Genomic DNA, 24,262 nt, shown 5'->3' with positions numbered 1-24,262 from the left:
TGTTTTATCTCATCAGGGTCTCAGACAGTACACACATAGTTTGGAGAAGGGTTCCCTATGTGATTCTGATGGGTGCCCCTCCACTCAGATGTTTGCCTTTTCTTCTAATGACTTGGCGTTGTGGTTTATCACCTCAGTTACTCACTTTACTCTTGCATCTACTTGACGAACCCAAACCTTGAAATTAGCTAACCATTTTTTCTCTGCTCCTATATGGGGCTCTTTATCATTTTGAAGAAAATTGCACAAATCATTTGGTGGGGTGCCACTTAGAAATTTGTGACCTCTAATTGTAGCAATCTGGCCTTTGGCCCTAGAGCACCATTTAGAGCTCTTGTGAGCAGTTTTCAGTCTCTATCTTACCTGACCTCTCAGCAGCATTTAGAACTTGTCGGCCATATTCTCTCCTCACTTAACTTCTGGGATACTTCTTTCTTTCTAGGTGTCTTCCCCTTCTCCTTCCATCTTTCTGGTAACTCATTTTCAGTTTACTGGCTTTTTATCTTTTGCATTTTTAAAAAATCTTACTTGTTGTATTCCCAAAGGTTCTGTTCTTTGCCCACTTCCTATTGTTTCAATCTTCCTGAGTTATCTCTAGACTTTTCTCCTCTGTACTAAATTCATATCTGAATCTAGACATCTCTTTTTTTCACTCTGGAGTTATCATTCCACTATGTAGTGTCTTATCTCAGTCACTTCAAATTCATCATGACCCAGATGGAATTTATCACTCCAACTTGCTCTTCTGATTTCTTACTGTGGTGGGAGGCATTGCTGTTGACTCTGATGACTAAAACTTTGGTGTTATCTCCTTCACCTCATTTGCACCTTTTTTGGATTCGATTCTAGTTGATCCCCATCTTTTTATTTTTTTAAAATCCTCACTGGAGGATATGTTTGTTTTTTATTGATTTTAGAGAGAGGAAGGGGGGAAAGAAACATCCAAGTGAGAGAGAAAAATCCAACCAGGATCGAATCTGCAACCTGGGTATATGCCCTGACTGGGAATCAACCCGCCGCGTTCTGTATACAGGACGACACTCCGACCAAATGAGCCACACTGGCCAGGGTTCATCCCCATTTTTTCTACTTTAACATCTCTGTTAATTAACCTCTTCTCCATTCCAGCTGCTACTCTTGTCATTTCTCTCCTGATTTACCCTAGTAGCTTCCTTACTGGTTTTCCTTCCCCTAGCATCATTTCCCTCCAGTCCCCATTATTGCCAAGAATGATCTTATTAAGAAGCGATTAAGAACACAGGCTCAAGAACCAGACCATATGGATTCGCACCTCATATTGGTACTACGTGTTTTATGACTTTGGGTGATTTGTTTAATCTTTCTTTGCCATATTTCTTTCTATAAAATGGGGATAATGCAGTGCCTATCTCATAATGAACTTGTGAAGATTTAATGAGTCAGTACATATCATTATTGTCTAATAATAGAGATTTGTGCAATAATAGAATGTTCTTTATCTGTGCTCAGTACAGCAGCCATCTTTTGAAAAGTGGCTGGTTGACTGAAGAACTGAACTTTCAATTTTATTTAATTGTAATTTAATTGAAATAACCACATATGGCTAATACAGCTATTATATGAAGTCCAGTGCTCTATAAATGTTAGCTATTATTATCATCGTTCTAAAATTAAACTTCTTTTATTAAAATCCTTCAGGGCCAAATTCCATGGCATAGTATTTTATTTTTAACTTGCTTCTTCCCCCCCTTCATTGCTCCAGTCTTGTCTACTGGTGCTTTTTCATATGCTCTCCGTGTTCCGCAATACCATGACTCTCAAAGTGTGGTCCTGGGACTAGAAATAGTAGTAGTATCATCTGAAAACTTGTTTGAAATGCAAATTCTTGGGGCATATTCCTGGCCTACGGAATCACCAACTAGGGGGTGGGGATCCAGCAACTTGTATGTTAATAAACCCTCCCTGTTAATCAGAGGCTTGCTAAGGCTTGAGAACCACTGCATAGTTCAAACTACTTGCAGTTCCTCACATTCGCCTTATTTTCTCTTGCTCCTATGTTTATCTCTCGTTCAAATGATCATTCTTTCCCTCTTCTTCACCAGTTAGCTCTAATTTAACCTTGCAGACTTAGATTAGGCATACACTTTTTCCTCTTCTTCCTTCCCTTCCTCCTATCCTGCTTCCAGGCTGACTCAGCTCTCTTTATGCCCCTGATATCTTGTACATACCTCCATCGTAGCTTATTTTACATTGTATTGCTTTAGCCTGTCTCTCCTACTATACAGTGAATTTAGGATCTTCCTTTTCATCTTTGTATACCTGTTTATCTAGCACAATGTTTGGTATGCTTTACAGGTATTTATGGAACATCTTCCAGGTGCCAGCCCAGTGATTACGTCATGAGTAAAGGAGATACAGTCCCTGTGATTAACACAGTGATAAGTGCTCTGATGGGAAAAACAGTGTGGTGGAAGCACAGGGAGTGGGGGAAGTTAGGGAAGTCTTCTCAGAGGAAGTCACATGTGAGAGGTTAGTGAGGTGGGGAAGCACATGGGTGGGGTGGAAAAGAGAGTAGTTCCTGCAAAGGGAACAGCATGTACCAAGGTCTAGAAGCAAAACATTGTAGGCCCATAATAAATGTTTAATTGAATAGGAATAAAACACCAAATCACATGTCTAACTTTTAGATCTTTGTTTTGAAGTCACTGCTCTCCCCAGCAAACATTCATTAGCATTTTATATGGTTAAGGTAACCTCTAAGCCAGCAGGATACATTTATCTTTTTTTCCCTTTTAATGGTAGAAGAAAGAATATGTTTTATCTGAAGAATTATACTACAGGGTAAGTAACATCAGTGGTGGCAGAGGTAAACACATTTTTCTCATTGCATAAGAATAGGCCAAGATTTTAAACAAACAACTTCAAACTTAGAGCACTAGCAAAGGATATCATTAAGATGGCTGCAAGGTGACCAAGCTTGACAACCATAACTGTTGTCACTTCTGTAGCTCTACTCTGTGTTGGCCCTTTTTGCCCTAGTTGCTGCCATCCTACCTAGGCCTCCTGTTGCTCTCATTAACCCTAATTTGTAAGAGCATCAAGGCCTTGGTAAATGTACTGTGTAAGCTCCAACTTTTAGTTGCTGTTGAATACCTGCTTTTGTCTGTTTGGGATTTTATATATGTAATTTTCAGTAAAAACATCTTTTACTCTCTTGTAATGCTTTACAAGTGGGTTGGCTCCATCATCTACTATCTTTGAAAGAATGATAAAAATAATTTTGTTTGTGATAACTTTAGCTAAGCAGAGAACTCTTAACTTCAGCCAGGAAAGCCAGAGAAGGAAAAGGGGAAATAAAGTATTTTTCTCCAAAACTTCATATGGGTAGTAATAACATGTTTCTGAAGTGTCTCACAGATTATAAAGGATTTTGCTTTCACTTATATTTTATATAACATTTTCATAGTAAGGAAGACAGTCCAGATGCTATGATACTCAGGTTTTTTTCATGCAGAGTTATGTGGTTAGTTAAGGGAATAAATGGAACTAGAGCCCATGTCTCTTTCAAGTCCCGCACTCCTTTAGCTACATTTTTCTTGCTTTTTGAGGTAGGCCTGCAGTGCTGTGAACTTCCGTTTTAGGACTGCTTTCACTGTGTCCCATAGATTTTGGGTTGTTGGATGTTCATTTTCATTTGTTTCCAGGAAGTTTTTTATTTATTTCTTGATCTTACTGGTAACCCATTCATTTTTTAATAACATGCTATTTAGCCTCTATGTGTTTGAATGTTTTTGAGTGTTTTTACTGTAGTTGATTTCTAATTTCATGCCATTGTGATCTGAGATGCTTGATATAACTTCAGTCTTCTTGAACTTGTAGAGACTTGTTTTATGTCCTAACATGTGGTCTATCTTTGAGAAAGACCCATGTGAGGAATGTATATTCTGCAGCTTTGGGGTGAAATGTTCTGTAAATATCTGTTAAATCCATCTGATCTAGTGTGCCATTTAGTCACTGTTTCTGTGTTGACTTTTTGTCTGGAAGATCTATCCAGTGAAGTCAGTGGGGTGTTAAAGTCCATGACTGTGGCTGTTTGTTGTTGATCTCTCCCTTAAAGTCTTTAAGGTTATTATTGATAGGTCCGTATTTATTGCCATTTTAGTTCTTTATGCCTATGTTTCTCTCTCTATTTCTTCTTATTATTACAGCAGTCCCTTTAACATATCTTGCAATGCTTCTATTTCTACTTCTAATTACAGCAGTTCCTTTAACATTTCCCTCAGTGCTTGTTTGGTGGTGATAAACTCCTTTAGCCTTTTTTTTTTGTCTGGGAAGCTCTTTATTTCACCATCTGTTTTGATAGATGGATAGAGTAGTCTTGGTTTCAGATCCTTGTTTTGCATTATCATGAATACTTCATGCCATTCCCTTCTGGCCTGTAGAGTTTCTGATGAGAAGTCAGCTGACAACCTTATGGGAGCTCCTTCGTAGGTAACTGATTGCTTTTCTCTTGCTGTGTTTAATATTCTCTCTTTGTCTTGAAGTTTTGGCATTTTAATTATGATATGTCTGGGTGTGGGCTTCTTTGGATTCTTCTTGCTTGGGACTCTGTGTGCCTCCTGAACTTGTGTGACTTTTTCCTTCACCAGGTTAGGGAAGTTTTCTGCCATTATTTCTTCAAATAGGTTCTCTAACTCTTGCTTACTTTTCGACCTCTTTTGACATTGCTATAATACAAATATTACATTTCATGTTGTCCCACAGCTCCCTTAAACTGTCCTCCTGTTTTTTTAATTGTTTTTTCTTTTTGGGTCTCTGATTGAGTTGATTTTTTTCTACCCTGTCTTCTAATTCGCTGATCTGATCCTCAACTTCCTCTAATCTACTGTTTATTCCTTCCAGTGTATTATTTATTTATGTTATGTCATTCTTAGTTACCTTCATAGTTTCCATATCTTTTTTCATGCTGTTGAGTATCCTTACAATCAGTATTCTGAACTCCATATCTGATAGATCGCTTATCTCCATTTCATTTAACTTTTTCTGGATACTTCTTCTGTTCTTTCATTTGGGGCTTGTTTTTTTGTCTCCCCATTTTGGCTGCTTGCTTGTTTCTGTGTTAGGTAGATCAGCCAGGACTGTCAGTCTTTTTGGAGGGTCTCTGGTGCAGGCCAACATCAGACACAGTTTGTGACTAGCCCTGAATACACTGTTTGGAGCTATCAACAACCCATGGCTTGAGGTCTCCTCTACTTGTCCTGTTAGACGGGACCAAGGTGCACACCAAAGTATGCTTTTCCAAGGCCCGGGTCCAGAAGCAGATCAGGCAAAGACTCAAAGCACTCTGAGGTCTGCCTCTGCCTGCAGGCTGACTAATCTGATTCTCTTAATGAGCTTTAGGCTGTAGAAACTCCACTGGGTGGGGCAGCTGGTTGTTATCAGTCTCTTAAGGAACCTCAGGATGTAGAAACTCCTCTGAGTAGGGTGAGAGGTTTTCCAGCAGAGTGGGGCAGTTGCTTCCCCTCCAGGCAAAAGCAGCAAATTGTCTGCCTGAGAAAGATGTCCTGTGCAGTATGGGGGAATGACTCGGCATAGGAGTCCAGATGGGTGCCTTCTGATCTCAATCTCCAGAGCCTACAACCCCAGATTCTCCTCACACAGCTCCAGTCCACTCTGCCCTCCTGCTGGAGCCCAAGGTGAATGGCTACACACGAAACTTTGTGTGTTGGCTCTTTAAGAGGGTGCCTGCATTTCTAGCCATCTCTCCCTGGCAGACAGAAACCCTAATGCTTTTCACAGCCAGATGTTATGTGGGCACCTTTCTCAGTTCTGGTGCTCTGGGCCGGGAAGCCCAGCCTGGGATTAAGCCCCAGAGTCCTCAGTGGGAATCCCCACAGCTGAGATATCCCTCTGGACCTTCAGCTGCTGCCTGTGGGAGGCCAGCCAGCCCTGTTGCGCCTCTGTACTTCCTACCAGGCTCTATGCGGTCTCTGCTTTAGGTCATTGGTTATGAGGGTGCTCTCGAGCTAGTCTTCAGTTGCAATTGATTATTCAGGATGGTTTTTCTATATTTTAGTTGTAATTCCAGTTTGGTCCCGGGAGAGTGCCAGTGTAGCTTCCACTCAGTCCGCCGCCATCTTTAATCTCCTATTTCCAATTTTCTATGATTATAAACAGTAGTAAATTGAATAATCTCCTTCATACATTATTTACTTTTAAGTTCCTAGTAGTGGAGTAATTGGGTCAAAGAATGTATGTCTTTGTAATTTTGTATTTCTAAATTTTTCTTCATAGGGATTCACCAACAAGTATATGAGAGTACTTGTTTCCCTATGCCCATGGAAACATAGTGGTATCAGACTTTTTGATCTTTGGCAGTCCAATAAATGAAGAATCATTATCCATTTTTTACTCCATTCTTTCATTCTCGTTGGCGTTTGTTCTGTCAACCTCCAGTGACAAGCGACAACCTGTATAGATAGGCTGTCTTAAGCCAGTTACTTAAAAGCAAACAATCCTTAGAGGTAATCAGAAATTTGTTGAGGTGTACTTTTTTTTTTTAACTGTTATGATGTTGCTTTAAGAAATATCTAGGTTTTGTGGGTGTTTTTTTTTGCCATGGCGGGTGTTGCTCAGTGGTTAGAGCTTTGGCTGCGCACCAAAGGGTTGCAGGTTCAATTTCTGCTCAAGGGCACGTGCCTGGGTTGCAGTTTCGATCCCATGTGGGGGAGGCAACCAGTAGATGTCTCTCTCTCACATTGATGTTTTTCTCTCTCTCTTTTCCTCCTTCCCTCCCTCCCTTCTACTCTCTAAAAAAAAATCAATAGAAAAATATCCTTGGGTAAGGATTAAAACAAAACAAAACAAATATTTAAGTATTTTTGTTGAGTCTCTCTTATGAGCAGTTGCCTATACTGGTAGGTTTCTGTCCTATAGAATGATGCCTCCCCACCAAATAAAAATCTTAGCCTATTTTCTACTGATGGCAGGGAAACCCTATTTAATAGATGATTTAGTGTGTCCTTGTTGGTCAGTCTTTTTAAGTGCATGTTATGTAGTACTTGTATTTGAAAACCTATATACTTTTGAATAAATATTATACGCTACATACTATATTTAGGTTATAATAATGCTTTAAGGAGGTTGTATATTTTATAGGTGAAACAGGCTCATAGAGGTCAAGTGATTTGCCCAAGGTAATATAGCTTAAGTATATGAACTGCAATATAGAGGCTAGTGGGGTGGTGGTCAAAAGAAAAACACACACTTTGAACTCATAGTTGAGATAAACTGAAATTCTGGTGAATTGGTGTAGTAGTTTAAAGTACTCCCTGAATTAATACAACATTAATTCTAATTAGTTTAGGGCTTGTAGAAGAGTATGATCTTAGCCTCATCACTTACTTGTTGTTTGACCTTTAAGTTACTTTACCCTCCATGAGCTTCACTTTCCTTTTCTGTAAAAGAGGAGTAGTAATTGTACCTAAATCACCAAATTCACCAAGCAACTACCTTTTTAAAGACTATTTTTAGCCTGAGTAAATTGTAGCTCCAATGGTGTTTTTAGCCTTTGTTTTTAAAAATAAACAGCAGGAAGTAGTGCTGACTTCCCTCTTCTTTTTCCAGTAAAACAACAAAACAAAACAAATCAACTTATTAACCCACAAGATACTGTCATAATATTCTGAAGACTATTTGAAGTTTTCATGAAGACAGATCAGTTCTAACAGGACATAGAAACAATCATCTAGATAGTTTTTCATATTCTCTATAATCCATTTAAATTAGGATGGATGTTCTCTGGTCATATTTTTTGGAAGAGGCAAAATATTTGAACAGTTCCCCTGTTTGGCCCTATTTTTTAGTAACAATGTCTCTCTCTTCCCCCAATTAAAGAACAAGTTAAAGTTGTCAGTGTAGGTCTTTATTTTGTATATTGAAGCTCAAGATTATGGTAAGGATGAAGCCTTGTAGTTTTTTCCCATGCATAGTGACCTGTCTCATATTGGGAATCAAACTAATGACTTTAATATAAGTAAGCACCATTTTGTATAGCACTGCTTTTCAAATGTTCATCTGGGGATCTTGTTAAAATGTATCCAAACAGTGCTGATGGCATCTTTTTACTGAAGTAGTGTTTTAAACTGTTGAAGAAAGACTGATAAAAATTTGGGGATCCACAAACCATTTTAGGATTATATGAGTCCTGGTTTGTTCATAGAAACTTTCCGTGGATACCTTCTGGTAAGATCAAGAAAGTGTTAGCATCACCCGGCCGGGCGTGGCTCAGTGGTTGAGCATCCACCTAGGATCCAGGAGATTGGGGTTCGATTCCCAGTCAGGGCACGTGCCCAGGTTGCGGGCTAGGCAGCCGATCAATGACTCTCATCACTGATGTCTCTATCTCTCTCTCCCTCCCTCCTTTCCTCTTTCTGAAATCAATAAAGATGTGTTTTAATAAAAAAAAAAAGTGTTAGCATCAAAACGTGCAAAATGGGCTAATTTTCTTGGAAGAAAATTCTGGAGACTAGAGTGAAATAGTCTTTTAAGAATTACTGCATCACTGACACCCTGGGTGGTCCAAAGAATGATACCCCTAAAACAAACAATAACAACAAAAACACAAAATGAGCACTGGCAACTCTGAACAGAAAAGTGATTCAGAGATGAATTCTGAATTTAAAAGGGTTTAAGGATACTTAATTTTGCTTACATTTTTTATTGCTATATGATAAAAATATCTTTAAGAGCATTTTCAGTAAGTTTATGTTAAAAATTTAACTAACAAAGTTTGGCAAAAGTAAATTGGGGGAAATGGAAGTATAGGCAATGCCAATATTTTTTGCACACCCCAGAGGTCCAAAGTCATTTGGATAATTTAATAACATAAAAAATTTTTAGACAGTAGTATTAAATTGTTGAATTTACTATTGTTAAAAATGTGAAAGCTTGGAAACGCGCCCCCCCCCCCCCCCCCCAAATAAAGTCTTGACCTTTAATGCTACCTTCGGGAAAAAATTTCTTCTGTTCCCCTTGTCCCCCACCTTCATAGTAGAGCTATCTACTTGTATTCACTAGTGCCCCTCTGTTTTAAAGTGTAGGAGTCATTTTCATATTGCAGTTCTCTTTGACTCTTATTTTATGGGTATTATACTTTGACTGTTGTATTTGTAACCATTAATCTCAGTTTGTTGTTTTATGTTTATAGAGATATTAGAAGTGTTAAAAAGTGTTTGTGTACTTATTTTGGTGTTTTTAATTCAAGTATATGCATATGTAAATCTATTTTGAAAAGGATTGCTAAAATATACAGGGTGAGGCAAAAATAGGTTTACAGTTGTGAGTGCACAAAACACAGAATTTATTCTTGTAATATTATTTATTAATTATTGTATTATTTCCCATACAAACAACTGTAAACCTACTTTTGCCCAACCTTGTAGAGTGTGTGTGTATTTGTTATAAGGAAAAGTTCTAGTTAATCTTTGAATAATGAGCCTTGATGTTAATATTTATTGCTCATTTTTATTTATTGATTTTAGAGAGGGTTAGGAGAGAGAGCGAGAGACATTGATTTGTTGTTCCACTTATTTATGCATCCATTGGTTGATTTTTGCATGTGTCCTGACTGGAGATTGAACCTGTAACCTTAGTGTAGTGAGTTAATGCTTTAACCAACTGAGCCACCCAACTAGGGCCAATTTTTTTTTAATCCTCACCTGAGGATATATTTTCCATAGATTTTTAGAGAGAGTGAAAGGGAGGGAGAGGGGGCCAGAGAGAGAGAGAGAGAGAGGGAGACATGTTGATCGGTTGCCTCCTGCACACAACCCAATCAGGGCTGCGAGCAAGCCCACATCCCAGGTACATGCCCTTGACCGTGAATCCAGCAGACTATCCTTTGGTGCATGAGCTGGTGCTCCAGCCACTGAGCCACACCAGCCAGGGCCAGGGCAAATTTTTATTGCTCACTTTTTTTTTTTTTTTTAAATATATCTTTTTATTGATTTCAGAGAGAGGAAAGGAGAGGGAGAGAGAGAAACATCAATGATGAGAGAGTCATTGATTGAGCCCGCAACCCGGGCATGTGCCCTGACCGGGAATCGAACCCCGATCGCCTGGATCCTAGGTCGACGCTCAACCGCTGAGCCACGCCCGGCCGGGCTTTATTGCTCACTATTTATTTATTTATTTGTTTATTTTTAAAAATATATCTTTATTGATTTCAGAGAGAGGAAAGGAGAGGGAGAGAGAGAGATAGAAACATCAAAGAATAGTCATTGATCGGCTGCCTCCTGCACGACTCCAGCTGGGGATCGAGCCCACAATCCGGGCATGTGCCCTGACCGGGAATCGAACTCCGATCGCCTGGATCCTAGGTCGACGCTCAACCGCTGAGCCACGCCTGGCCGGGCTGTTGCTCACTTTTAAAAAAATATGTTTTTATTGATTTTAGAGAGAGGAAGGAAGTGGGAAAGAGAAAGATTGATCAGCTGCCTCCTGCACACCCCTCAGTGGGAATGAAGCAGCAACCCCAGCATATGCCCTGACTGGGAATTGAACCAGCGACCTCTTGGTGCATGGGTCGACACTCAACCCTTGAGCCACATTGGCTGGGCAATATTGCTCACTTTTACTATTAATTCCAAAACAACAAGTAGGAGAGTTGTGTTTCTCAAGTTGCTTCCTTGGTACAACAGTTCCTGAATATGTGTTTAGAGAGCAGAGAAATCCTTGTCACAGTAAGTTTAGGACACAGTGCATATTTATAGTTCACATAAGCATATTAAGGGAATTATGGAATCCCCACCTCTACACCTGTTTACTTTTGCTAACTGGAATTTATTTGTGTAAGGGAAGACAACCTCCTACTCCCATCTCTTACTACCCTTAAGACCTGTTTAGAAAGTACTGCCATTATGCTTTTTCTGGAGCTCTGATCTTTCAGAACTTACTTAGCCTTTTGGTTGTTAATAGCAGTTGCAGTCTATGATTGTCTGTATTTGCAGTAAAATATCTGTGGCAGTTACTTAAAGGGGAAAAATTTTTCCAGTCTATTTCAGTTGGAAAATCCTCTCTCTAGGGTTTGTGTATATCTATGAGCAAACTTCTTTGCTATTTTGCATTTCTATATTAATATCAGACTTGTTGGCTGTTTGGATTATTAAAGTAGGAATAGGTAAGTTGCTATTTGACTCAGTTGTTCGTGGCATTGGAAGTGACAAAAACATGTTTAAAACAAAATTAAATCAAAATGCCTTTTTAAAGACAAGTTTTTAAATAAAAGTACCCTTGAGCATACATTTTTAGCTCAGCCTTTATTACTCATTTCTCTCCTGAGAGGAGAAGATAGTATATATTTCAGGAGTTGAAATGTGTCTATAAAACTTATAGGAAGTTGTAGATAGGCATGGAAGGCTTTCTGGATATACTAATTTGTGAGCACTTTGAAGATACAGTAATTTGTGTTTGAATTTAAGGCAAGAAGGATTTTTTTAATCCTCACTTGAGGATATTTTTTTTCATTGCTTTTTAGAGAGAGTGGAAGGATGTCAGGGGAGAGGGAGAGAGAGAGAAACAGCAATGTGAGAGAGACACACTGATTGGTTGCCTCCTGCGTGGCTTGGACCAGGGCCAGGGATCAAGCCTGCAGCCGAGGTATGTGCCCTTTTCGGAATCAAACTTGAGACCCTTCAGTCCTCAGGCTGATGTTCTAACCACTGAGCAAAACCGGCTAGGGTTAGGCAAGAAGGATTTTGTATTCAGTTACAAAGTGCCTCCTATGTGTGTGACATTGTTAACTACCTGGGATTGTCTATTAAATGTTATTGTGGTATCTAGGAAGTTGTTTGTTATAGTTGCCTCCTGGTTTATCTGCCCTCTTTGCTTCCCAGTACTGCTTTCTTTTCCCTGAGCTCACAGATGCTGAAGGGACCTGACTATGGATTGCAGTCCTGCTTACCATAGCACAGGGCTGCTAGCTTAAGAGTCAGAATTCTCTGAGTACAGAACGGACTCAAAGCCAAGGCCCTGACCTCTTTGGATAAATTATTTGTGGGTTTTTATATGCCTGTGATATATCAATAGATTTTTGTTACGTCTTTGTGGATGACATTGGTGGGACACCTCTAACTTTGATTTGACATTCTCTAGCCTACTCTCTTATTATTCTCCTCATGTCTTAATCTCTCCCCTCACACCGTTAAACCATTTGAAATAGTCTCTTGAGGCTTAAGGGTGAAGGGTAGTTGAAGAATTATGAACAATGATTCCTCAACTAATTAAAGAGACCCGAACCTATAATCTAACCTAATTTAACCTAACCTGATCCTCAACCTGTAACTAAAGTCAATCACTGCATGCACCAGAGTATGTTGTTGGATCACACACAGTTTCTGCTTCTGCTTCAGTTTCTATCTCCATTGAATATGAAGTTGCTCATCTGAATTGAGTGACATCTCTGGATTTCTTTTTCTTTTTTAAATGTATGTGTTTAGATTTGCTAATTTGCTCTTCTTCCTGCCCCACTTTATCCTTTTCTTTTTTCATACTTTCTTTGCTTCTCTATTGTCCTCCCATCTGTCCTTGTCTTATTGCTGTGATTTCTACCCCACTTCTCCCCAAAAAAACCCAAAAGAAAAATTGATCATGTTATGGATTGCAGGTATATTTATTGATTTATTTTTATATATTTTTAAAAAATGGTAACTTGAGACTTTTCTCTATGTGTGTTTTAAGAAAGACAATAGCCTTTAAATATCAAGTAAAAAATGTGGTTATAGTCACTGGAATATTTCCTTCAATTGATTTTCCTGTGGGATTTAGCCTTGGATAGCTGTAGCATGGGTATAGGTGATTGTGAATGGTCTGTAATAGCCAATTACAGAATTATGGCCCAGAAGTTGTTTTGCTTTATGTTGTATATGGGACAGTGTGGTAGGAAAACTAACTATAGCAAAGAGACTATAATAGCATATCTGCCATCTCTTTTTCTCACACATCACCTGCAGTCCAATAGCAAATCCTTATGGCTCTGCTCTGAGAGCAGGGATTGGCGATTTAGAGTCCTCAGCCAAATCTTGCCCCCACCTCTTTTTGTACAGCCTATGAGCTAAGAATGTTTTTTACTTTTTTTTTTTACATTTTTAAATGGTTGGAAAAAAAGAATAGCATTTCATACATGTGAAAATTAACTATATTTCAGATTTCAGTGTCTGTATAAAGTTTTATTGGAGCACAGCTACACTTGTCTGTGGCTTCTTTCATGCTGTAGAGCAGAGTTGAATAGTTGCAAGAGACCTTACGGCCTGCAAAGCCTAAAATATTTACTACTTAACCCTTTACAGTAAAAGTTTTTCAAACCCTGTTCCTAGAATAAATGCAGAATCCATTCATTTCTCACATCCTGTACTGCTACCATCTGATTCAAACTCTTTTGACTGTGCCATTGCTATTGCCTCCTAATTATGTCCTTGCTTTTGTTCTTTCTTGCCCACATACACACACTTCCTGGTTTTACTTCCTATTATTCTCCCCCTCCCTACTGTCCACCAGCCACACTGACTTGCTTGTTGTTCCTAGGTACATCCCTGCCTCAGGGGAGTTTGAATTTACCCTTCCCTCTATTGGGACATCTCCCTCCCCCAGTATCTATTGAGTATCTGCCAAGTACCAGGTACTGTCCTCAACTCTTCCACACTATATGTAGCTCACATTCCTTTGTGTGTGTGTAGACAGTAAAAAAATTAACGAACATAAGAAATAAAAGATACATTATAAGATATGTGCATTGGGAAAAATAGAGCATACTAAGAGAGGCATAAATGAATAAAATGACATGCATACATAGAGCTGGGGTGGTGGTTGTGGTGGTGTCTCCAAAGTAAATATTTGCATGACTTATTTACCTCACTTCCCTCCCTGTATGAGATTGCAGTCTCTCCACCACACCTGGAACTTATTACCATTTCTTGTGACATTTTTGTATGTAACACTTACTGCCATCTGACATACTCTATATTTTATTTATTTTTGTCTCCTACTAGAATGCAAGCTCCAAGAGGGCTTTCTTTCGATGCCTGCTTTTTTCCGTAGTGTCTGGCACATAGTGGGTGGGTTTTCAGTACATATTAAATGAATCAATCTAGGTGTTCAGACCAAATGGGTACCTGTTTATAGTTAGGAAGATAGCCATTAAGAAAAAGTGATACGCTTTGTTAGCGTCCACCATGACGTACCGCAGCCAGGGCCAAAAGGTGCGGAAGGTGATGGTGCAGCCCATCAACCTCATCTTCAGATACTTGTAAAATAGATCTCAGATTCAGGTGTGGCTTTATGAGCAAGTGAATATGCAGATAGAGGGCTGTATCATTGGTTTTGATGAGTATATGAACCTCGTATTAGATGATGCAGAAGAGATTCATTCTAAAACAAAGTCAAGAAAACAACTAGATCGGATCATGCTAAAAGAAGATAATATTACTCTGCTCCCAAGTGTCTCCAACTAGAAATGACTAATGAAGTGAGAAATTGTTGAGAAGCAATACAGTTTGTGTTTTTTAGGTGTCCTTTGTTGGGAATATAGTTCATAAACATTTATTCATATTGCTTTCATTACCCTTATGTTACTACCAGATGACAGTAAATGATGTGGAATTGTTTTTGTTAAAGAAAAAAAGAAAAAGTGATGCTGGGAAGTGATTGGGAGAGGGAAAAACGTAGACTGTACTCAGTAATACATTTAGAAAATCAGTGACACAGATATCCAACTTCTTAATAAGAATGCCCAGAAGGATGTCTACCCAAATGCCCATCACTTTTCTCTTTTCCAATTCAAAATATACCAAAGCAGTTGATTTAGAGCAGGGATCAACAAACTAGACTCAGCCTGTGGGCAAGATCCTAAGACCTATTTTTACATGGACCTTCAGCCAGTTTTATGTTAAGATTTATAACAAAGCAAAACAGATAATATACTGTAGATGATATGGACCTTATATGGTCTGCAAAACCTAAAATACTTTCTGACCCTCTGCAGAAACAGTTTGCCAACCTCTGAGTTACAGGCACTTTCTTGATTGCTTCCATGGTAGAAAGGCACTCCTCTATGGTGGTCTTCATAAATAATAGAAGTTTAGGATTGGAACATGTAATTGATCTCACAGGTTGTATTGAGACCTAGAAAGTTAAATTAATTTTTTTTGGCGGGGGGAGAGGGGTCACACAACTTTCTAGGTATAGATCCTGAGTCTCTAGCCCATTGTTTTCTATGTACTTTTTTTTTCCTATCAGTGAGGAGTGGTATTCCCTTTTCTATGATACATTAGGCAAACTGTCTTCTCTAAGCCTTAATTTTTATCATCTGTAAAACTGAGACATTGATAGTAGTATAGGGTTTTTGTAATGATTAAGTGAAATAATGGACAGGTACTAGTATATAGTTTAAAATGCTTAACAGATCATAATTATTATATTTTGTCACGGTGTAGTTAATAGATTTCCAGTGCTTAGGAATCACTCTCCTTCCCTTCAAACACACATTTTTTAGGGTATAGGGTCATGGAGGAAATGTGTTTCTATCTTTAGAGCTTTTATTCAGACCTCTCTGTGTCTTGAAAAGTAGTTAGGGAATCTAACTATTTTGGTAACATTATGTTTTATTGATTTGTTTGGGCTTAATCAACTTTTAGAACATTTTTAAATGGAATATTTTGTTACAAGTTGTAAACAACTGGTTTACAAACAGAGTTTTGAACAAAATTGGATTGCAGATTTAATATTACTTTTCTAAAAAGGTTAGGCAAAAGAGAGTTTTGGTCATTTTTATTATGTATTTTTAGTGACCAAGGTTAGGGGGGAACTGAAAGGGAAAGGTTGAGGGAAGGGAGAGAAGGAAATGGAGTACCTATGGGAATTCAGTATAATATTACAGGCCAGTCTTACTTCTAGTACTTGTTGACAAAAATGCTGGGAGATTATTCAATTGCTTAGAATGTCATTTATGCATGGGTTAGTGCTGCTGCAAAATATCCTGGTCTGTGAGAGATAAGTATATTATTAGATTGGAAAGGCCATCACACTGTTCAACTGTCTCCCTCCCACCCTCTGTTTAGATGAAATAGAGTTAATAAATTAATATCAAGGATGGTTTTGAATGAAAGCCACAAAAGGACTAGCAACCTTGGTTAAGATAGGATCAACTGTGTTTGAGTATTGAATAAAGGAGTGGTTGTACATGTGTGCATATCAGCATTAAAGAAACATGGCAGAGCCCGGCCGGGCGTGGCTCAGCGGTTGAGTGTCGACCTAGGATCCAGGCGATCAGAGTTCGATTCCTGGTCAGGGCACATGCCCGGGTTGCGGGCTCGATCAATGACTCTCTCATCATTGATGTTTCTGTCTCTCTCTCTCCCTCTCCTTTCCTCTCTCTGAAATCAATAAAAAGATATATTAAAAAAACAAAACAAAACATGGCAGAGCTACTCCCCTTTGTAACACTGCATTTATTTATAAACTTATATGGAACAGTGTATTCTTTTTGGTGTATAGTTTTATGAGTTTTGACAAGGTCAAAGGGTTGTATAATCACCACCACAATCAAGATACAGAAAAATTCTATTATCCTCTCTAATAAACTTCCCTTGTGCAACCCTTGTATAGTCAAACCTGACTCCCCCTAAACTGGCAAACTACTGAGCTGTTATTCTCCCTGTAGTCTTGCATTTTCCAGATTTTCATATAAATGAAATCATATGTAACCTTTTGAGTCCGGTTTCTTTCATTTAACATAATGCGTTTGAGATTCATTCATGTTGTTGTGTGTATCAATATTTTGTCCCTTTTAATTTCTGAGTAGTGTTCCATTGTATGGATGTACCACATAGTTTGTTTATTTCTCTACTGAAGGGTATTTGTGTTGGTTTCAGTTTTTGGCAATTATGAATAAGACTGCTGTAAACATTTATATACAGGTTTTTATGTGAACATAGATATCTTAGTTTTCTGTGTAACAAATTGCCAAACTGAATACCTTAAAACAACAGAAATTTATTCTCTTACACTTCTGGAGGTCAGAGTTCTGAAATCAGTATCACAGGGCCAAAATCAAGGTGTTGGCAGGGTCAACGCTTTCTCTATAGCCTCTTTCAGCTTCTGGTGGCTCCTCGCATTTCCTGGTTTGTTGCTGTATCACTCCAATATCTGCCTCCACATTTACATCATGCCTTCTCCTCTGTGTGTGTTTCAGATTTCCCTTTGTTTCTTTCTTATAAGGATACTTGTGATGGTATTTAGGGCCCACCTGGTAATCCAGGATAATTTCCAATCTCAAAATCCTTAATTTAACCACATCTGCAAATAAATTAACATTTACAGGTTCCAGGGATTAGGACGAGATATCTTTGGAGCCGTTATTCAGTCTACTACAATACGTTTTCACTTCACTTGGGTAAACACCTAGGAGGGGGATTACTGGGTTGTATGGTAAAGGTATGTTTAACTTTATGAGAAACTACCAAACTGTTTCCATAGTGGCTGTGCTGTTTTGCATTCTTACCAGCAATATATGAGAGTATCGTGTTCTGCATCCTTACTAGCATTTGGAATTGTCATTTAAAAAAGTTATTCTAATAGGAATATAGTGGTATTTAATTGTGAATTAATTGGTATTTTCTTAATAATATCATGTTGAGCATCTTTTCATGTGCATATTTGTTCTTTGGCGAAGTGTCCATTTTTTTCCCATTTAAAAAATAGGGTTATTTTCTCTTTTGTGTTTTTTCATTTTTTTAAAATATGTTTTTATGGATTTCAGAGAGAGGAAGGGGGAGAGAAAGAGAGAGAAACATCAATGATGAGAGAGTCATTGATGGGTTGCCTCCGCATGCCTCCTTCTGGGGATCGAGCCCGAAACCCAGGCATGTGCTCTTACTGGGAATCGAACTGTGCCCTTCTGGTTCATAGGTTCACACTGAACCACTGAGCCATGCCAGCTGGGCATGTTTATTCATTTTTTTTAACATCTATTCTTCCCAAAGTTATTCCCGGACCCCAGGGGATTCGGAAGATGTTGGTGCTTTTGTGATCTTTGAAGCTTCTTATATTTCCCTGCTGCAAATTTGTTTCCTTTTTGAGTTTCTAGAACTAAATAAATTAGTTCTTTTCTGACACCTAATAGATTTACTCAGTAAAGGAAATAGAATCTAAATTAGCATGTCGTGGGTATGTTAGTTCTGGAGTTGTAAGTGACTGAAACACTTGAGTAAAAAGTAATTTATTAGTGCATATGATCTTACTTCAGGGAAGGGTAGGGATGGAGTTGGCTTTAGGGACAGCTTACCCATAGATTAGATTATTGCCTGGTTTCTCTCTTTTCCTCGGGGCTTTCAATTGGTAACATTGTCTCCTGCCTCAGACAAGTTTTCTTCAAATGGTTGGGTATATGGTTGCACGTGTTTTAGGACTCAGATCCTTCTACCCTTGCTACCCTAGAAGAAAAAAGGGATCTTTTCAAACCTTGTTCAGAAAACCCCTGGAGTTTTCAGTCTGACCTACTTGAACATCTTAACTCAAATAATGTGAACATAACAAACTCTTGATTCCTCTTCCCTCTTTTTTCTAGAGTTTTCTTCATATCAGTAAATCCAATCCCTATGGCCAGAAAACCAGGAGTCCTCCTTGGTCCCTCCCTTGATTTCCTTTCAGGAATAGCCCTTTCTTTCATATCCAAACCATTAGCCTTGCTTACTGTTTTGTAACCACACTGCTCTTCTCTTAGTTCCATTTTTCTTTTTTAAAATATGCTTTATTGATTTTAGAGAGGGAAAGAGGGAGGGAGAGGCAGAGAGAGAAACATTGATGAGTGAGAAACATCGACCAGCTGCCTCCTGCACACCTCCTACTGGGGATAGAGCCTGCGACCCAGGTGTGTACCCTGACTGGGAATCAACCATCGACCTCTCAGTGCATGAAACGACATTCAGCAAACTGAGCCACACTGGCCAGGGCATGTCTTAGTTTCTTAATACACCAAGCTCTTTTCTTCTTTTTTTAAAAAAATATGTCTTTATTGATTTCAGAGAGAGGAAGGGAGAAGGGGAGAGATAGAAACATTAATGATGAGTCATTGATCAGCTGCCTCCTGCACCCCACCCCACTGGGGATAGAGCCCACAACCGGTGCATGTGCCTTGACTGGGAATTGAGCCTCCATCTCCTGGATCATAGGTCGATGCTCAACTGCTGAGCCACACCGGCCAGGCCTCTCTCTCTTCTTGAGACTTTTGCACAGCTGTTCCGTCTGCACGCAGTGATTTACCCCTCTGGGGTAAAGCTTCTTCTCTCCCTAGATCTCTGCTTAAATATCACTGCCTCTGAGAGGTTTTCTTTCTAAAGCATGCAGCTCCTTCTTCATTCCAATCTTTTTCCAAACTCCTTATTTGCTTCACAGTACCACTTATTACAACTGAGAGTCATTTTAGCCATCTCTTTGGGTTTTAGCCATCTTTTTGGGTTTTGTCTTTTTTACCACTAGACTATAAATTGCTTGAATTTAGGGACATTATCTTGTTTACCTTTGTATCTCCAGTTCTAGACCAGTATGGGGCATTTGTTAGCCACGTAAAGGTTTTTGAAAGAATGAAATCAGAGTGCATTTTTACAATTGGCCCAACCTGGGTATAGTGCTCTTGTGAGATGTTGGTTGGTGGATAGAAACCCATAGCCACTGCAATAGGTTCTAAGTGGACCTACATTAAGATGCCACACTTAATGCTTTTTTTGATATTTTGAAAATAATAGTAATTAATTCTGGTATTAATCACTATATTTATTAATATTTTTATTTGAATAGAAAACTCTAAGAATTATCTGTAGGCATAGGTCTAAACTAAATTTAAAATCTTTATTTAAAACAATAGCCAGTAGCCCTGGCCAGTGTGGCTCAGTTGGATGAGCATTGTCCCATGCACCAAAAGGTCATGGGTTCGATTCCTAGTCTGGGCACATGCCTGGGTTGCAGGCTAAATCCCTAGTAGGAGGCGTGCAGAAGGCAGCCGATCGATATTTGTCTCTCACATTGATGTTTCTCTCTCTCCTTTCCTCTCTCTCTAAACTCAATAAAAACATTAAAAAAAAAAAAAACCCACTAGAGTCTAATTAGCATTATTTTCTCTAACTTCTTAGTGCAGTGGACTGAGTGAATGTTATAGGCAAACCAGATATTTTAAAGCATCAATAATAACACTCATTTTCACATTTCTCTATTATGCTTATCCTTGGGGGCTCCTGTTAAGTTTCTTGTATTGACCCTTACTAATACTTTTCTTTTGACTGTCCATGTATTTGCTGCTCTCTTAACCAGCTATGGGAGGTTCAAGACAGGGTTCTGGAGTCAAGAATGTTTGGACATGTTGTAGAGCACAGAGTTTATAAACCTGGCTGGAAATGACTGCTGAGTTAGTGAAGGTTAGGGTGAGCATATAATTTGTCATTCAAACTAGGTCATTTTTGAGATGAAAGGGAGCGCCAGGAAAGTGGGTGTAAACCTGGACTGTCTCACAAATCCCATTACTGGGGCTGTAGGTGATAATCAGTTGTTGTAGGATGGGATATTTTGAGCCTGAGGGCTGTGAAGGGGAAGAGACATGCCTAAAAGCGGCAGGAAGAAGCCAGGTAGAGCTCTGAGCTTTTTGTGTGTGTGTGTGGACTGAACATAAACAGTGAGCCAAGAGTTTTGTAGATCTGTCCTAATTAGTAAACTTAATTATCTAGCAGATAAGGTTGAAATTCTAGAATCTGGACCTAATTCTCTTTTATTTTCCCATAGGAAGCTACTACTGTGCTTTGCTATACTGTTACTCAAAGAATACATGAGTTGTCTGATGTGCAAGCTTCTGGCCTACTGTCAATAAAAGGTTATTGAGAGTTTTTTGCACTGTTATTGAAGGATTTCCTCACATAAGTTCCTACTCTCTTGCCAGTTTGTCCTGTAGATAGCTGTAGTACACATTTTTGTTTTTTTGTGTGTTTTGTGTTTTGTTTTGTTTTTACCTCTTAATATTGCTCTATTTTTTCATTTACATTTTGAATCCCCTTGAATACTTTATACATATTAAGCACAGAACACCTAATAGCATTCTTTTTGAAAACAAAAAGTAATACACATTATCACTTGTCACCTATTTGTTTGAACTAATATATATGTGGGTATTAAATATTTTTCTAAGGGTTTCAAAAGGCATTTTACTTAATCACTATAATACAAAAAAGAAGAAAATAAGTTTTCCAATACAGTAGTTATATTTTAAAAATATTCAAGTATCTCATGATATATTTATGTATCTATATATGTAATACCCATTTGTGAGTAGGTTGGAAAGATGGGCTTTAAGATACGTTTTTAAGGGGTGTGAAGTAGAGTAGGGAGTGCACAGCAGGGAGTGGAAGGTAATCTAGAGGTGGATGGTAATCATAATAGCAGTTGCTATAATTATTTTTATTATACATTATCACTTATAAATAACATATATAAGTACCTTTGAAAAGATTGGTTTAAAGTCTTATTTATGTAAAACAAAGTTGAACTCAAGTTAGGAAGAGGGCAGAATTTTATATTCAAGTACACACTATAGAATTTCATCCTCACATTTTAAATTCCAGCCTGGGAATTGTTAATAGATGCATTGTAATTGAGATTAATAGATATGACTGTATTCAGCAAGACTGATTCTATAAAAATAAACTTATTACTCCAGATTTGCGTTTTTAATGTTAGGTAAATGTGTATTTTTTTTAAAATGAGACTTTTGTACTTTTGACAAAGAATGCTAATATTGAATATTTTGTGGAAAAATGAAAAAGACATTAAAAGTTTTGTGAAGAATGTAACATACACACACATTAGTCATCTTAGGACCACCTTGTATGTTGTCTTTTCCATGAAGACACTTTTGTTATGCCTTTTCTTTAAAAAATTATTTTATTCCCTTGTTAGCTTATATGAACCTAGAATATATATATATATATATATATATAGTTGTTCATTGAGAATCACAGTTACTGTGATGTTTCCTTAGATGATAACATTAAAAATAATAATCTAAAATTTTATTTTTATAGAAAGTAATAGGGCTTTTTTGGTTTTTGGTTTTTAAGCAGGGCAGGGTGGGGTGGGGGGAGACAGACAGACCAACTGACATCGATTTGTTGTTCCACCTATTTAGGAATTCCTTGGTTGATTCTTGTATGTGCCCTGACCGGGGATCAAACCCACAACCTTCGCATATTGAGACAACTGATATGGGGACAACTGTAACCAGCTGAGCTACCCAGCCAGGGCTAATAGCAGTGCCTTTTTATGTTTTAAGTCAGAGTACTTTATGGTTTCCATTTTATTTCATTTAATCACACCAGACACTGTTAACTCCCTTTTGTGGAGGACAAAAGAGAACCAGTAACTAACTAGCTTTATTTTCAGCAGCCAATTAAACTCAACTCTGAGAGAATTATACTAAAGACGAAGGATGTGAGGCACTTGGTAAAACAGCTAGCCTTGCACAGGGCGCTGTGTGTACAGTCTATAGAGTTTATATTAATTGTTTTTCAAGGTAAAATATTGCTATGTAGACATTGCCGTATTCACTTTTTTAATTGCTTTATTCATCAACTTTAAAACTATTCATCAGTTTTCCCTTTATACAGACTTTGTAGAACTGTACCAGTATAGTTGCTATTAGCCACATACAACTATTTAAATTTAAATTAAAGTTAAAAAAATTAATGGTAGCCACATTTCAAGTACCCAGTAGCCTCAGAGAACTAGTGGTAACTGTATTAGACAGCACAGATGCAGAAAACTTTCATCATCACAGAAAGTTCTGTTAAACAGCATTGTTTTTAAGAACAATATTAGAGAAAATATCATTTGAGGACAGGTTTTGTTTTAGGCTTTAGGATTTTTGAAGTTAAAAATGTTAACTTTAGATTATCCTAAGGAGAGGAGCTTCGTGATTTACTGTCTGTTGATCAAGTTTGTCATGTTCACACTTAGCCTAATATTTTATTAAATCTCTCTGGCCCTATATAAATTGATCATACTAGGCTGAGGGATATATTGGGCTAAGTAATAAAATATTTGCAAATGTGTGTTTTACGTCTTTAATGCTTAATATCTTTTAAGCTTTAATGTTTAATATTTTTTCCTTATTATCCATAGAATGAGGATAATGAGATAATGACTACATGGAATTTGAATTAATTGATTGGGGTTATGAAGTTAAAAATTCAAATCCTAGTGAACCTCCTAGTCCCAACAGAAATCTTTGCTGTTTTGAAGTTATTTCAACTTCAACTCTCCTTTAGTTTCTAAGCCCTTAAAGTTTAGTGTCTCAACTTCAACTCTCCTTTAGTGTCTCATTAAACAGAGTCTACACACTTGTAAAGTAACTACTCTGGACCAGTCATTGTCTTACATTATTTGCTAATTCATTTATGATTACACATTATGATGACCTATAACTAGATTGTGAGCTCCTTAAAAGTAGGAAATCCTGTTTTGTATTTAAAATACCTATAATTTTAGAAATTAAGAACTGAAAGAGACTTTAGAGATACTCATGTTAAATATTTTTATTTTACAGATGAAGACCCATGACAGGTGAAGTTACTTGCCCATACTTAGAGAACCAGGACTAGAGAACTTGGATAGCCTTCTATCAAGCTATCTCCTTAACTAGTTGATTGTTAAATTTAATCTGAAGGAAGTCTTAAGCAGTACTTTTGGTTGAAGTTACTATCTTTTGTATGTATAAACTATGTCAGTGTAGAACAAAGTTATTTATAACTCCTGATATTTCCTGTTTGTTTCTTATGACACATTCTTAGGGGCAGATTATATGCTGTTTTTGGAGATACAGCATTTTTCTATTACCTTTGGTAGTAAAACCTTATGTAATGAGTTATAGGGTTAGAGTGTACATTTATAGAACCTAATAGTCCTGTTTTTATGAGCTATTTTTTATCTCTACTTTTATATTCTAGTTAGTTTTGGTTTCAGTATTGTGCACACACACAGACACTCACAGGAGTGCTAAGAAGAGTAAACATTCCTATGTACAAACAAGACTTGACATTTCTAGGGTACCTGAGCTGTTTCATAAGATTCATTTTATTCCCTACAGTTATTGGTAAAGTGTACATTAGGTATTTATAAGGTGGTTGTTATTTGATAGGATACTTTTGCCTCTCAGAAACTATTGGTTTATTTCTGTGGTAGCATATGCTTGTAG

At 37.8% G+C, this 24,262-nt stretch overlaps 1 protein-coding gene and 1 pseudogene across 3 annotated transcripts in view; both read left to right on the top strand.

The window, feature by feature from the left end:
- The window catches only part of KAT6A (lysine acetyltransferase 6A), a 97,185-nt gene that overhangs the window by 11,678 nt on the left and 61,245 nt on the right, over window positions 1-24,262 (top strand). The gene's annotated exons all lie outside the window — the stretch shown is intronic.
- LOC308553656 (small nuclear ribonucleoprotein E pseudogene) lies at window positions 14,197-14,585 on the top strand (annotated as a pseudogene). The gene has a single exon. The product of its transcript is annotated as a small nuclear ribonucleoprotein E pseudogene (transcript).

The sequence above is a fragment of the Miniopterus schreibersii genome (genome assembly GCF_964146895.1).
Source record: "Miniopterus schreibersii genome assembly, chromosome: 2".
Lineage (NCBI taxonomy): Eukaryota > Metazoa > Chordata > Mammalia > Chiroptera > Miniopteridae > Miniopterus > Miniopterus schreibersii.
This window is presented reverse-complemented; position numbering and strand designations above follow the sequence as displayed.